Consider the following 16,305-nt stretch of genomic DNA (forward strand, 5'->3'; position numbering starts at 1 on the left):
CTGAGGAAAAAAAGATTAAAGATCTCACACCCTCCTGCACTGTTTACTTAATGTTGCCATTGTATTGCTTGGCTGCTAAAATATGAGAAAGAAAAAAAAGAAGTCTTCAAAAAAAAGTGTTAACTTTTGTTTTAGATAAGGCAACATTATCAACTGAATTTTGTTCTCCAGACCCTGTTTTGCTATTTTCTGAGGGCTCAATATTTTCTGTAAAAATATGCCCACTAAACCAAGACGAAGGAAAATGCTGATGGGAATCAACTTACACTATTTATGATGGGGCACATATTCCATGGCAGTAATTTTGTGAAATGGCATTGGTCTCTTCCAATGTAGTCATTGCCTGTGGACAGTGTGGCATGGGCCCTTCAATTTAAAATGTGATTATTGACTCCCAGATATTGTATTTACCTTCAGGACACTATAAAATCCATTATGTAGCCAATACATGCCCCCATGCTTCTATCTTTGTTGGCATATTTACATTTTGCTTAAAGGTTTTGTTACACTATTGGATTACAAAGATGGATGGATTTTATCAATATCTTTATTCTACAGCATTTTAGAGGAATTGCTCAAAAAGGGATTTTTCTTTCAGCAGAATTCAGCTGAAGTTAATGACAGTTAATCAAGACCCACTCTACTCTCATGAATAGAACAAACAGGTATGGAAGTATACACAATCTCTCCCCCCCCATGTTGTTTTTAAATGTCCTTCAAAATTCCAAGTGAGTCTCCACACCTATCAGCCTGAGCAAACGTCTAAGATGAGTTACAGCTCAAAGTTGTCTTGGGAAAAAATATGCATTTTGACCTAGTAGGTCCTGGTTGTCTTGAATATATATAACTTGCACTGCAAAATCATAAGAGGTGTACAAGAAACGATACTCTCCTCCACCGATTAAGATCTGGAAGCAACAGATATGAAAGAAAAGCAAAACGTGATTACAATTAGGCTAGGATTTTTGAACAAGTCTTTTATAGATCAGAAATAAATAGCAGAAGACAGAGGAGAAGGAAAACCATAACTAACAATGAAAGGTCTCCTTTGTATTTGGGTTTATATTTATATCAGTTTGCAAATGGGAAAAATGTTTTCAATGGTTCGTCTAAATTAGGGCTGCAAATTTTTTTACTACCACACTGTGGGCGCGGCTTATTTTGTGGGTGTGGCTTGTTGGCCATGTGACCAGATGAGAGTGGCTTGATGACCATGTGACCGGGGGTGGCTTAAAGGTCATGGGACTGGCTTAAAGGTGGCCAACTTGACATCACTCACGTCAAGGTTTTGGGTTAATGTTGGGTGCCTGGCTTCTCCTCGCCTCAAAGAGATACAATTTCCCTATCTATTTAAATATACTATTTAATTCTATGTATAGATTCCATATGTGTACATACATATTACACACAGGCACACAAAAATATACATTATCTACTATATAAACTGTATGTGTATGTACACACACACACACACACACACACACACTCACAGCTCTGGGACCGCCTTCTGCCGCACGAATCCCTGCGACCGGTTAGGTTCCACAGAGTGGGCCTTCTCCGGGTCCCGTCGACTAAAGAATGTCATCTGGCGGGACCCAGGGGAAGAGCCTTCTCTGTGGTAGCTCCGACCCTCTGGAACCAGCTCCCCCCAGAGATTAGGATTGCCGCCACCCTCCTTGCCTTTCAGAAACTCCTTAAAACCCACCTCTGCCATCAGGCATGGGGGAATTGAAACATCTCCCCCTTGCCCATGTAGTTTCTGTGTATGATTCGATTGTGTGCTTGTTTTTTTATATATTGGGGTTTCTTTTGGATTTTTTAACCTAAAACTGTAATTTAGATTGCTAAATATTAGATTTATTACTATGTATTGTTTTTTTTTTACCATTGTTGTGAGCCGCCCCGAATCTATGGAGAGGGGCGGCATATAAATCCAATAAATCTAATCTAATCTAATCTAATCTAATCTAATCTAATCTAATCTAATCTAATCTAATCTAATCTAATCTAATCTAATCTAATCTAATCTAATCTAATCTAATCTAATCTAATCTAATCTAATCTAATCTAATCTAATCTAATCTAATCTAATCTAATCTAATCTAATCTAATCTAATCTAATCTAATCTAATCTAATCTAATCTAATCTAATCTAATCCAATCCAATCCAATCCAATCCAATCCAATCCAATATCAATCTAATCTAATCTAATTATACACATTCAACCTCATTTACTGCGATAGAAAAAACATACCCAGAGCCCAGAAGGGAAAAAAAGAAAAAAAATTGAAATTTTCTACTGGTTCTGCATACCTGACCAAAATGTTTCTAACGGTTCTGCGCACCTGATCGTACCTGAAGAAGCCCATCACTGATTTAAATGCTCTAGGTATATATTCTAATAAATAACAGTGATAGTTGGACACAAATGGCTAGTGCAATGAGTTTGATTTATGAAGAAGTATTCTCTCTGAGAAACATGAGGGAATTGGACTGGAAACTCAGGGATCGCCTGCTGCCAAGGAAGCCACATCAGCATTAGCACTAATTGAATCTCATCTGTAGTAATCAGGAAGGCTGGAGCTTGGCTAAGCCTTTTACTGTATAAAATAGCAATGAAGTGAATTGGAATCAAGGAAGTATTTTCAAACTGAGCAGCAGAATGGTAATTGAAAGATATGCTGTAAGGATGATTGATAAGAAAAAGATTCTGAGCTGCTATTTCATTATGCCTGAATCAGAGGCAGTTGATAATTCTTCCATACCAAAATTCAAAGACATAATATCTGCATTGTTTTCTATTACCTACTAGATTCACCCCTTTTCATTTTATGATTAAAAAGTCTTTGTGATCATGAATGAAAGCAACATAAAAAATATGTATAGGCTAGGAGGAAAGAAGCTCCCTACCTCTCTTTTCTGTCTTGGATGAACAAATAATTCAAACTATTCACTGATTTAAGTGCTGAGCGAAGGCTGTATAGGGTTGGCTGAACTTCCACATTTGGGGAATAAATTTTAGCCAGGTCTTGACAGCCTTATGGTACATCTAGGCTGGACTTGTCTTAGATGACAGATTGGTGGAAAGTGGCAACCAAGGATTAGAAGAGAATAATGTGTGCTACACCATTTCTTTTGGCTGCTCCCTGAATTATCTGATTAACTTTGAGCTGGGGTGGTGCAGTGGTTAGAGTGCAGCATTGCAGGCTATTTAAGCTGCTAGCTGTAATGCAGCAGTTCAAATCTCATCACCGGCTCAAGGTTGACTCAGCCTTCCATCCTTCAAAGATGGGTAAAATGAGGACCCAGATTGTTGGGGGCAATATGCTGATTCTGCAAACTGCTTAGAGATGGCTGTAAAAGCAATGTGAAGTGGTATATAAGTCTAAATGCTATTGCTAATGCTATTGATGCAGTGGAGGAAACTTCAGTGTTGAAGAATTATCAGTGGTCAATGACTGCAATAACTGGTTGACTGAAGAACCAACTGCCAGTCCAGTCAGAGCATCCAGAAACTACAAATTATGCAAAATGCAGCTGCGCAAGCAGTCGTGGGCTTGCCCAGACATGTACATATCTCTCCAACACTCCATGGTCTGCATTGGCTGCCAATTGGTTTCCAGACTCAATTCAAAATGTTGGTTATGACCTATAAATCCCTACATGGCATCGGGCCAGAATACCTGTGGGACCGCCTTCGGCTGCATGTGTCCCAGCGACCGGTTAGGTCCCACAGAGTTGGCCTTCTCCAGGTCCCATCAACTAGACAATGTCGTTTGGTGGGACCTAGGGGAAGAGCCTTCTCTGTGGGGGCTCCAGCTCTCTGGAATACGCTCCCCCCAGAGAGTCGCACCGCCCCCACCCTCCTCGCCTTTTGTAAATGTTTAAAGACCTATCTGTGCCACAGCCTTGGGGCCAGTAGATCCTAGCCCCCTGGCCAACAATGTCGGCTGATGGGACCCAGGGGAAAAGTCTTCTCTGTGGCGGCCCCGACCCTCTGGAACCAGCTCCCCTCGGAGATTAGGATTGCCCCCCCCTCCTTGCCTTTCGTAAACTCCTTAAAACCCACTTCTGTCATCAGGCATGGGGGAACTGAGATATCTCTCCTTGCCTATGTAGTTTTATGTATGGTCTGTTTGTGTGTATGCTTTTTAAATAATGGGTTTTTAGACTTTTAATATTAGATTTGTTATTTGGAACTTTTAATATTAGATTTATTACTGTATATTGTTTTATTACTGCTGTGAGCTGCCGAAGTCTGCATAAATAAGTAAGTAAGTAAGTAAGTAAGTAAGTAAGTAAGTAAGTAAGTAAGTAAGTAAGTAAGTAAGTAAATAAATCAATAAATAAACAAAAAACAAACAAACAAACAAACAAATAATTCCTTGCAGACAGCAGGTAATTTGCATCCTTTTAGAAGGTCTTGAGGAACTTGGAATTTTATCTGTATCTTCATGGTCACCTGAGTAGCGCTTTAGTTCCTTAATTCTGCAATTGACCTGGATGACTGAGAATCTCTATGGACTTGAAGCTGTCAACAAGTATAGTTTGCTTCACTGTGTTACTGATCATCATGTATATGTATATATGTGTGTGTATATATATATATATATATATATATATATATATATATATATATATATATATATATACACACATACATATACATATACATATACATATACATATACATATACATATATATTTGTTTTCGTAAATTTTCACGGGTATATGTATGTAGATTGTTCTGAGTTCGGGTTTTGCCCTGGGTAATATTTTGCATGTTTATGCGACGTTTCGGCAAAATCACATTCACCATCATCAGGCTAAAGTTCCAATCTTTGTGTTGTTGTAAAATGGAATGTTAGCAACTGTCATTTCTTCCTAGTATATAGTGTGGGGGTGGAGATTTGTTTTGAATGTAGCAAATAGATTGGGTGATTATGTTTCAGTGATCTGATTGGTTGGTGTAATCATAATTATTAGAAGGAATGACATGGAGATTTTTATGAAGTGTTTTGTTTAAGGCTGATTTCCAAATATCAAATTTCTAAAATCATAATTATCAGAAGGATTGACATGCTGATTATTATGAAGTGTTTTTTTTGTTTAAGGCTGGTTTCCAAATTTCTGGTAGTCGGGACGTGTCATCTCTTTTATTTATGCAAAGGGGTCTCCTCTCAATCTCTATAGCTTCTAGAGCAATTCTTCTGTATAAATTCTCTGTTTTGTGGAGTAATTTAGTTTTTTCAAAGTCAATTTCGTGCCCTGTTTTTTTAATGTGCTGGACAAGGGAGGAGGTCTTTTCTTCTTTTTTGACTGCATTCACATGTTCTGCTATGCGTTGGCTCACTCTTAGTTTGTCCAATGTATGTGGCTGCACATGTTTTGCAAGGGATTTCATAGATTCCTTGGTATTCCAATTGGATTTTATCTTTGGGGCTCCTTAGGATATTAGATATTTTTTGGTTGGTGCAAAATGAAGTTTTGATGTTATGTTTGTGCAGAATTTTACTAATTTTATCCGTGGTGCCTTTGATGTAAGGAAGGATGGTGGTGCCATTGTCCTGTTCTTGATCTTGTTTTTTGGGGGGTGTCTCTTTTTTGATTAGGTTTGTTATTGTTTTCTCTTTGAATCCATTAGAAATTAATACATCTTTGAGTTTGTTCAATTCAGTTTTTAAGTGCTCATGGTCAGCTAAGCGTTTGGTTCTGGTGATGAGAGTTTTGGCCACTGAGGTGATTTGTGCGGGGTGGTGGTGTGAGTGTGCATTTAGATAACGGTTGGTATGGGTTTTCTTTTGGTAGATAGTATGTCCTAGGCTGCCATTGGGTTTTTTATAGACCAGTACATCTAGAAAGGGAAGTTGATCATTGATTTCTGTTTCCATAGTAAACTGTATTTTGGGGTGTAGGCTGTTGAGATGTGTGAGGAAATTGTCTAGTTTTTCTTTACCATGTGGCCAAATTACAAAGGTATCATCAACATATCTCAGCCAAAGTTTAGGTTTGTATTTGGATTGCTCTAATGCATTATTTTCGAAATATTCCATATAGAGGTTGGCGATGACAGGTGAGAGAGGTGATCCAATGGGGGCTCCCTCTATCTGTTTATATCTTTGTTCATATAGATGAAGTATGTATTGGTCAGGCAGTGGTTGGTAAGGTCTAGGATATATTTGGGGGGTTTGTGTTTGTCCTGGATAGCTGTCAAGGCTTCTTTAATAGGTATTTGTGTGAACAGGGACACGACATCAAAACTTACAAGTAGGTCATCGGGTTGTAGGTTTTGTTTTTTAATTATTTGTATAAAGTGGAATGAATTTTGAACATATGAGGTAATAGTTTCTGTATATGGTTGAAGGTATTTGGCTAAAAATTTGGCAAGGTTTTGTAGAGGGGAGCCTATAGAACTGACTATTGGCCTGAGAGGTATTCCTTCCTTGTGTATATCTCACCTGTCATCGCCAACCTCTATATGGAATATTTTGAAAATAATGCATTAGAGCAATCCAAATACAAACCTAAACTTTGGCTGAGATATGTTGATGATACCTTTGTAATTTGGCCACATGGTAAAGAAAAACTAGACAATTTCCTCACACATCTCAACAGCCTACACCCCAAAATACAGTTTACTATGGAAACAGAAATCAATGATCAACTTCCCTTTCTAGATGTACTGGTCTATAAAAAACCCAATTGCAGCCTAGGACATACTATCTACCAAAAGAAAACCCATACCAACCGTTATCTAAATGCACACTCACACCACCACCCTGCACAAATCACCTCAGTGGCCAAAACTCTCATCACCAGAACCAAACGCTTAGCTGACCATGAGCACTTAAAAACTGAATTGAACAAACTCAAAGATGTATTAATTTCTAATGGATTCAAAGAGAAAACAATAACAAACCTAATCAAAAAAGAGACACCCCCCAAAAAACAAGATCAAGAACAGGACAATGGCACCACCATCCTTCCTTACATCAAAGGCACCACGGATAAAATTAGTAAAATTCTGCACAAACATAACATCAAAACTTCATTTTGCACCAACCAAAAAATATCTAATATCCTAAGGAGCCCCAAAGATAAAATCCAATTGGAATACCAAGGAATCTATGAAATCCCTTGCAAAACATGTGCAGCCACATACATTGGACAAACTAACCGAAGAGTGAGCCAACGCATAGCAGAACATGTGAATGCAGTCAAAAAAGAAGAAAAGACCTCCTCCCTTGTCCAGCACATTAAAAAAACAGGGCACGAAATTGACTTTGAAAAAACTAAATTACTCCACAAAACAGAGAATTTATACAGAAGAATTGCTCTAGAAGCTATAGAGATTGAGAGGAGACCCCTTTGCATAAATAAAAGAGATGACACGTCCCGACTACCAGAAATTTGGAAACCAGCCTTAAACAAAAAAAAAACACTTCATAATAATCAGCATGTCAATCCTTCTAATAATTATGATTTTAGAAATTTGATATTTGGAAAGCAGCCTTAAACAAAACACTTCATAAAAATCTCCATGTCATTCCTTCTAATAATTATGATTACACCAACCAATCAGATCACTGAAACATAATCACCCAATCTATTTGCTACATTCAAAACAAATCTCCACCCCCACACTATATACTAGGAAGAAATGACAGTTGCTAACATTCCATTTTACAACAACACAAAGATTGGAACTTTAGCCTGATGATGGTGAATGTGATTTCGCTGAAACGTCGCATAAACATGCAAAATATTACACAGGGCAAAACCCGAACTCAGAACAATCTACATATATATATATATGTATATATATATATATATATATATATATATATATATATATATGTATACATATATATGTATGTATGTACGTACGTACGTACGTACGTACGTACATACATACATACATACATACATACATACATATATATATATATATATATATATATATATATATATATGCAGTGGAACCCCGACATAAGAGCTGCTCTACTTAAGAGCAACTCGAGATAAGAGCTGGGAGGGGAGAGATATTTTTGTTCTACTTACAAGCCCAAATTCGAGATACAAGCGCCAAGGAGCTGTCTCCTGAAGCCAAATGCTAACTTCCGCATTCGGCTTCAGGAGAGAGCTGCGAAGCGGCGCGCATGTTTTAAAAGGTTGCAGCCGGCCTGGGGGGCTCGGGGGGGTGCTTGCAGCTTTCTTTCTTGCTCTTTTTCTTTCTCTCTTTTACCTTCCCTTCCTCTATTTCTTCTTTTCTTTCTCCTTCCCACCTTCTTCCCTCCCTCCCTCCCTTCACTCATTCCTCTCTTACTCTCCCCTTTCATAAGTTTTCTTGCTTCCTTCCTCTGTTCCTGTCCCTTCCCCCTTTCTTTCTTTCTTTCTTTCTTTCTTTCTTTCTTTCTTTCTCTTTTTCTTTCTCTCTTTTACCTTCCCTTCCTCTATTTCTTCTTTTCTTTCTCCTTCCCACCTTCTTCCCTCCCTCCCTCCCTTCACTCATTCCTCTCTTACTCTCCCCTTTCATAAGTTTCCTTGCTTCCTTCCTCTGTTCCTGTCCCTTCCCTCTTTCCTTCCTTCCTTCCCACCCTCCGTCCATTCATTCACCCATTCCTCTCTTGATCGCTTAAAGCCGGTCCCTGGTGCAAAAAGGGTTGGGGACCTCTGTCCTACAGGATTGGGTGGCAGAGAAGTTGAACATATGTAAATTTAAAAGTTTAAGAAAGTTTACAAGTTAAGTGAAAGAAACTTCATTATTCATTTATATGTACATGTACATTTCTTCATTAAAAACATGTCTTTCTGCATAATTTAGACTAACTTTGTGAGTTTTTTAAGGGCTGGAACCAATTAAAATTATTTACATTAATTCCTATGGGGAAAAGTCGTTCGAGATAAGAGCTGCTCGACTTAAGAGCCCAGGTCCGGAACGAATTAAACTCGTATCTCGAGGTACCACTGTATGTTGTTTTGTTTTTTGCTGAATTTGAAAATTAAGGGAGACTAGGATAGATCTATTTCGGCCTTATTTTGGCCTTATCAGCTATATATATGTTTTTTATGTCGGATCACCCTGGTATATTAAAGGAACGTCACAGTTCCTTTTTGCCTCTAGGCCCAACTCAGGGCCATTTCAAGGCAATTAATTTATTCATAGCCGACAAACTATATTTTTTGTAGGGGCCACATGTGATACATATATATGTATGTATCACATGTATATGTATATGTGTGTGTGTGTTTGTATGTGTGTGTGTGTGTATATGTGTGTGTGTATACCTAATTCTATATATCCATCCATCTATCCATCCATCCATCCATCCACCCATCCATCTATCATTTATACTTGATCCTGCAAGTGGTTGAAATACACATTGTATATTTATAATATTTATAATATTCATAATATAATATAGTTGTGTTCTATTTTGATGTATCTCATGGTTTGAATAAATATTTGTGTTTCTCTCCAGGTTATTCAAGAATCTTATCTGAAAAAAATGACCTGAATTATAAAAAACTATAGCATTGCCATTTCTGACACATATGATTGAACTATTAAGCAATTACACTCTAGATAGGATATGCATCATCAGGGATTTCCTGCTAAATTCTCCCATAGTAGAGCCTTGCCATCATAGTTCCCTCTAAGCTGAGCAGTGAGCAATCGCTCACTTAAAAATCATCATCAACTCAAGAGTTTTCCAAACCTGCCCAGAAGCCGAGAGGGAAAGAGTGAGAGGGAAAGAGAGAGAGAGGAAGAGAGAGAAACAGATAGAAAAAAGAGAGGAAGGGAAAGAGAAAGAAAAAGAATGGGAGTAAGGAAGAGAGAAAGAAAATCAAAATCTAGTTTGAAACTAGCTCAACTATTTAAGTGGCATTTTGATATTGATAGAGTTGCCCTATTATGAGCTCACTGTTATAGACACACAGTACAGTATTTTATTTTGAAATTCTCTGAGGCAAAACAGGGTGGGTTTTTTATTTGTTTGTTTGTTTGTTTATTTATTTATTTATTTATTATTTCTGTGCCGCCCAGTCCCGAAGGGACTGCCGCTCAGACACTATACTTTTCCGCCCCCCCCCCAAAAAAAAAAATTAGAGGGAACACTGCTTGCCATTCCTTAATCTAAAGGCAGATGGTCACTTATTGTAATACCAGTAGATATACTTTGCCCATGTCCTGAGTACCAGTGCTGCTTCTTCTGAAGGATTCTGTAAATGCTTGCATTACTGTTATTGCTCATTTTTTACAACTTTATGACTGATTTATTTGTACATTATTTCTAGATTGTCCACTTAGCAAAGGATTCAGAGAAAAATCTATTTGATGATAACCATTAAAACAGTGATCTGATTATATCAGGTAATCAAACAAGCAAACCAAACCAGATAACCATTGTACCATTAATGTCCATAAACCCCAAGGAATAGCTAACTTTTTGAACTTTCCTAAGGGTCAGAATTACTTACTTCAGAAGGGACAGAATTCCAAAGAGCAGTGGCCACAGGTGTCAAAGAAAAATGACACAGTTTGAAATATTAATAGAGAATCAAACAACCTGCTAGAGTTTAAATAAAAAAAGTTATTCAGATGTGATACAGGTATAGCACATTTTTTGTTTAAAAACACATATAAAACTGATGCTAAACTTTAAAGGATCAGTCAAAACACACTAATGGGAAGAATTATGAAACAAATCTATAAAATTCATCTGAAATTATAACAGAGGAGAAAACTGGTACAAAATGTTCTATAATTAGTATATAATTCTACCAATAATTGCCAAAAAAGACAAACTGTTCAATATAAAGGCTGGAGATGATATGAGACAGAAGGAACATTTTACCATATGTAGTGAACATGTAAAAACACACACACACACACACACACACACACACACACACACGAACTGGAAATAAATACACAGTGCTACTGAGAGAATTTTTAGATACTAAATTTGAAATGAAATGATAATTCTTCTTACTAGGCATAATTCCAAAACATATTAACCCAAAAAATCACAGTTTACTAAGATATATATTTATGGTTGTAATGATAAATTTAATATAACATTGGAAAACTGATACATTGCTACAGATATTACCCTGGGAACATAAACGTGGTCAAAATGCCAAAATTAACAATATATAATGACAACAGAATTTTAACAAAATTCAAACAAGATTGACTTCCATACATACCATATATAATGCAGCAAGGTAGATGACAGTTTTTAGATTATAAGGTTAAAGGGGGAAAAGAATTGACGAACAAATTGAAATTAGAAGCACACAAAAGAAGTCTGTGCAGGGAAACACCTTGCACGATAAAGAAAAACAATTTTAGGGTGGCAGGTTGGGTGGAGGATGGGGTGGGCTGGGCCGCACAATGTAAACCCCAGCTGGAAGCCACTGGAAGCAGAGAAATGGCTGGTTGGCCAGCCGCCTGCTGCCATGTCTTCTGGCAGCTGGGACAGAGAGGCGGTAAAGGGAGCCACAGCCTCACATTGGGCTGGAACCATAGAGCAGGAAAAGAATTCCCAGAGTGGCTGCTGCCAAAAGACTCTCTAACCCTGGCGGCTGGCTGGCCTCTTATTGCTGTGTCGGTGAGTGGTGTTGTGCCTGGCCAGAGGCCAGGTTCTCTGCTGCGTGGGCATTATGTCAGAAGAGGTGCTGGACAATTAATTAATTATTATTATTAATAATAATAATAATAATAATAATAATAATAATAATATATTAGATTTGTATGCCGCACCTCTCCAGAGACTCAGACTCAGTTGCTCACTTGTGAGCAGGGCAAGGGGGATGGATGGGAGGCGGGCAAGCACCAAGGACACTGGGGAGAGATAGAACAGAGGGGGAGCTCCTAATCAGCTCAGCTGATCCACAGGTCACGATTAAGGGGCCCAGCTGCCATGACTAGGGAAGGGAAGGGCTGCCTCCTAGTCTGGCCCCACCCACCCCTCTCATTAGGGCTTATTTTCAGGGGAGGGCGTATATTTACGCCTGCTGCCAAAATCAGGCTTGGACTTATTTTCAGGACATGTCGTATTTTTGGGGAAACACAGTAATTCTCAAATGACCCACAGTAATCATTCCATTCTGTTCTATTTTACTTGGTTTCCATCTTGAGTACTTTGTCTAGTTCTTATAATGCACTTTAACAAGAAAATTTGGAATAGATTCAGAGTAGACCCATGAAGATGATTATGGGCTGCAATCTAAATCCTATAAAGAAAGATTGAAACAGTTGGATATATTTAGCCTGGAAACAAAATGACTTGGGAGATATGATTGCATTCCTCAAGCAGCTGAAAGGTCGACACACAGAAGAAGGTTAATACCCAGCCTTTTTCATTTCAGAATAGAGGAATATGGAATAAATGCATGGAATAAAGAATTTTAATTATAGAAAGGGAAATTCCAACTGAATACTGTATTAGAAAAAAACCCTTAATTGTTAAAATAATTTGATAGTGGAATTAATTAATCAAAGAGGCAGTAGAATCTCATCTATTAGATATTTTCAGGGAAAAACCCTGGCCAGGTAGTTGGTTGGGATGCTTTAATTTGGATACATGCCCCGGACTGAGGTTAGACTCAATGGGTTCTTGCAATTCTGCAATTCCATGATTCTCTGATCTTGGTACATTTATTTTATAAACTGAGAAGAATATAATAACTATGCTTAGTAATTGCTATTAATTGAACATTGCTGCAAATATATTTAGTCTTCATTTTGTAACTGCAGCGGAGGAGAAGGACTATATTGCTCAATTTTGTTCCTGTAACACCAAGTTATAGTTTATTGATAGTTCTGAATGGAGTCCGTTTCTCCTTTTAATACAGCCCATAAATATATTCATTCTAACTGCCTGCTGCTCTTTTATTAACCATCCTTCCTTGACTTCCCCTTTCCCAGACACAATGTTCTTGATTCATATCAGGCTACTATGTGCTCATAATTCATACATTTAGAAAAAGAAAAAAGAAAACAGGACAACCTGCAATCCATTTTTTAGTTCATAAGTATTGATCTTGAGATTTTGGCTACAGCCTCAGATTTCTCGGAACACTGTTACTAAATTGTATTGTTATTGGGCACAAAAGAGGTAATTATTACATATAGCCCTGGAGAACATCTTGAGTGTGTAGCAGTATACTTCATGCTCCTTCTTCTTGATGGGATACCAGCATTTGTATATTAGCATGTAAGGTAGTCTCTAAATGGACTTTGTACTTGTGGCATACTAATTATGCTAATTATACTAAGAATGCAGCTGCGAGAGCAGTCATGGGCTTCCCTAGGTATGCCCATGTTTCACCATCACTCCGCAGTCTGCATTGGCTGCTGATCAATTTCCGGTCACAATTCAAAGTGTTGGTTATGACCTTTAAAGCCCTTCATGGCACTGGACCAGAATATCTCCGAGACCGCCTCCTGCCGCACGAATCCCAGCGACCGATTAGGTCCCACAGAGTGGGCCTTCTCCAGGTCCCGTCAACTAAACAATGTCGGTTGGCGGGCCCCAGGGGAAGAGCCTTCTCTGTGGTGGCACCGACTCTCTGGAACCAACTCCCCCCAGAGATTAGAACTGCCCCTACTCTTCCTGCCTTCCTTAAAACCCACCCTTGCCATCAGGCATGGGGGAATTGAAACACCTCCCCCGGGCATGTTCAATTTATACATGGTATGCTTGTGTGTGTGTGTGTCTGTTAGTATATGGGGTTCTTTTAAATCTTTAAATATTTTAAAGTTATTTGGATTATTTATGATTTGTTCTATCTTGTTGTGAGCCGCCCCGAGTCTTCGGAGAGGGGCGGCATACAAATCTAAATAATAAATAAATAAATAAATAAATAAATAAATAAATAAATAAATAAATAAAAGGGTCTTACCTGATGCACTCCTTCTTATAGGGTGGAGCTATCATCCATGATGGGTTGACTTCATTCATTAACCAATGAGGATTGAGTCTGTTGATTATTTTAAAAAAAATGCCTCTGTCTAAAAGGCCTGCTTTTGATGAAGATGAAGTACAGACTGAAGTACAGACTGTGGTCACAGTCAACTGTAAGAGTTCAACTGTTCAGCAGAGAGAAGCAAAAACAATGTCCCCTAAGTCAATGAAAAACTGTCCCCCACATGTGGGCCAGGCAGTATTCCATGGGTGGGACTGGATAACAGCTACATCGTGGTCTAGAGGTAGTAATCAGGAGATTGTAAGTTCAATCCTAGGTAAAGGCAGATGTAGGGTCTCCTACTTAGGCAGGGGGTTGGACTAGATGACCTGCAAGGCCCCTTCCAACTCTGTTAATCTGTTAAAGGTAAGACCAATGCCTTTTCTCCATACTGGGTGGAGCTATCATCTATGATGGGAACTGCCAAAGCTAAGTGTCGGATGAGAGGGCAATGCTGGACCATGAACCCTAGTGTGGAAGTACCCTCTGGAGTATCCATTGTCCAAAGTCGGCATCCACCAAGGTAAACACATGAATTTTATAATGATGGATGAAGGAAGATGGTCATGATCAGGTGGCTGCTCGGTAGACCTCCTCAAGAGAGGCCTGAGTGGACCAGGTCACAGACACAGCCATGCTATGTGTGGAGTGAGCTTTCACCCCCTCTGGGCATGGTAAGGGTGACAATTCATATGCCTTTGCAATGGTGCTGTGGATCCACCAGCCCACCATGGATGGAGTCCCATTGCTACCTAAGAAAGACTGGTAGAAAGAGACGAAGAGGGCATCCAAGCACCTCAGCAACTCCTTGCATCTGATGTAGATATGGAGGGCCCTCTGTTCTAGCATGAGAGCAATAGCTCATTCGGCACCAGTAAATGAAGGTGGAGAACAGCTAATCCAAAGGTACTATAGTCTCTTGGCCACTACTGCTGCCCAAGGGACAAAATTAGCTGCTGTGCTGGCAATGAGAATGCGATCTCTCTAGACCTGGCAAGGGGCTTTCCCCCTGCCAATTTTGGACCTTGTGGCTGCAGCTATGGCAGCTGGAGCACGCTACGTTGCCACTCTCCCTCACTCAATCCTGTGGCTCAAAGATGAACGACCAATGCTAGCAATTCAAAGTACTAGACTTTAGTAAGATTTTCTCAAAGCAATGATGGGTGGCGAAAAAGTGATTGGGCTGCTAGAGATTTATTCATTATTTATTTATTAATCTTTTAAAAAGTTTTATTTATTGTTTTTAATACATTAAAAAAACATATATTTGCAGATCATTGCCCGTTTTTTATATACAGTTACACTTTGTCTTTACTTCTATAATACAAGAAAAAGAAAATAAAATAACAGAAAAGTGAGAAACTTACTTTTATCCAAAAAAAAAAGGATATTAAAATAGCGAAAGTTGTGAGCGTATACATATATTTACAGTAAGCCAACTGAAGAAAAAATTATCAGATATTTCGGTACACCTTTAGTCTGAAATTAACTGTCATTCTGTCTGGTATCTTTTTTGAATCCACTTGTGCCATTTCTCCCATATTTTAGCAGTTTCATTATCTTTCGCCTTTTATTAATTAAATTTATATGCCGCCCAACTCTCAAGGTTCTCTTGAATTAAATGGGCATAGTGACTAGAGAATACTTTCTTACACAAAGGTCTGTTGCTCCCACCCACCATGCATGTACATATGGAAGAATAATTTTAAAAGCACGTTTGGTTTAAATTGATCTGATGAAACTTTGAAAGAAATAGAACATCATAGTACCATGAAAGAAAGTGGCCAATATATGGCAAGGACATCATCTCTTCTCCATGAATAGCTTCAGATGGTTTGTACAGGCGCAATACAACAACACATATGCATATAATTATTCTGCATAGATAAATTTCATTCTAGGTTTGATTGTGGGGAGTTTGGACTTTTCCCCCTTATACTTCCATGTTCATTTTCACTAGGAGTCAGTCTTGACATTACCAAATAATAGTCTGGTTCACATTCATGACCTCAGATGATTCTTCTGTTCTCCCACCTCATTTTTATGTGTGGGAAATCTCTTCACAAAAAACCAGAATAATCATAAGGGAAATAACATTTGCTGAGATGACATCATGTACAAAGCTAGAAATATTTGCTCATGTATTGGAGAAGGTGGCTTGGGCGGCTGACAAGACATAAAGTGAAACAGGATGAATAAAGTGTCCTAAACCGAATTTCTTAAATATGCATGTTTTTAAAAATGGTATAGATATGTGCATAAGAGGGAAATGATGCATCTGCTGCACTTTGATAATGATGTTATAGGAAATGAGGACCCGGATTGTG

This window comes from Erythrolamprus reginae, chromosome 2 (genome assembly GCF_031021105.1).
Source record: "Erythrolamprus reginae isolate rEryReg1 chromosome 2, rEryReg1.hap1, whole genome shotgun sequence".
NCBI lineage: Eukaryota > Metazoa > Chordata > Lepidosauria > Squamata > Dipsadidae > Erythrolamprus > Erythrolamprus reginae.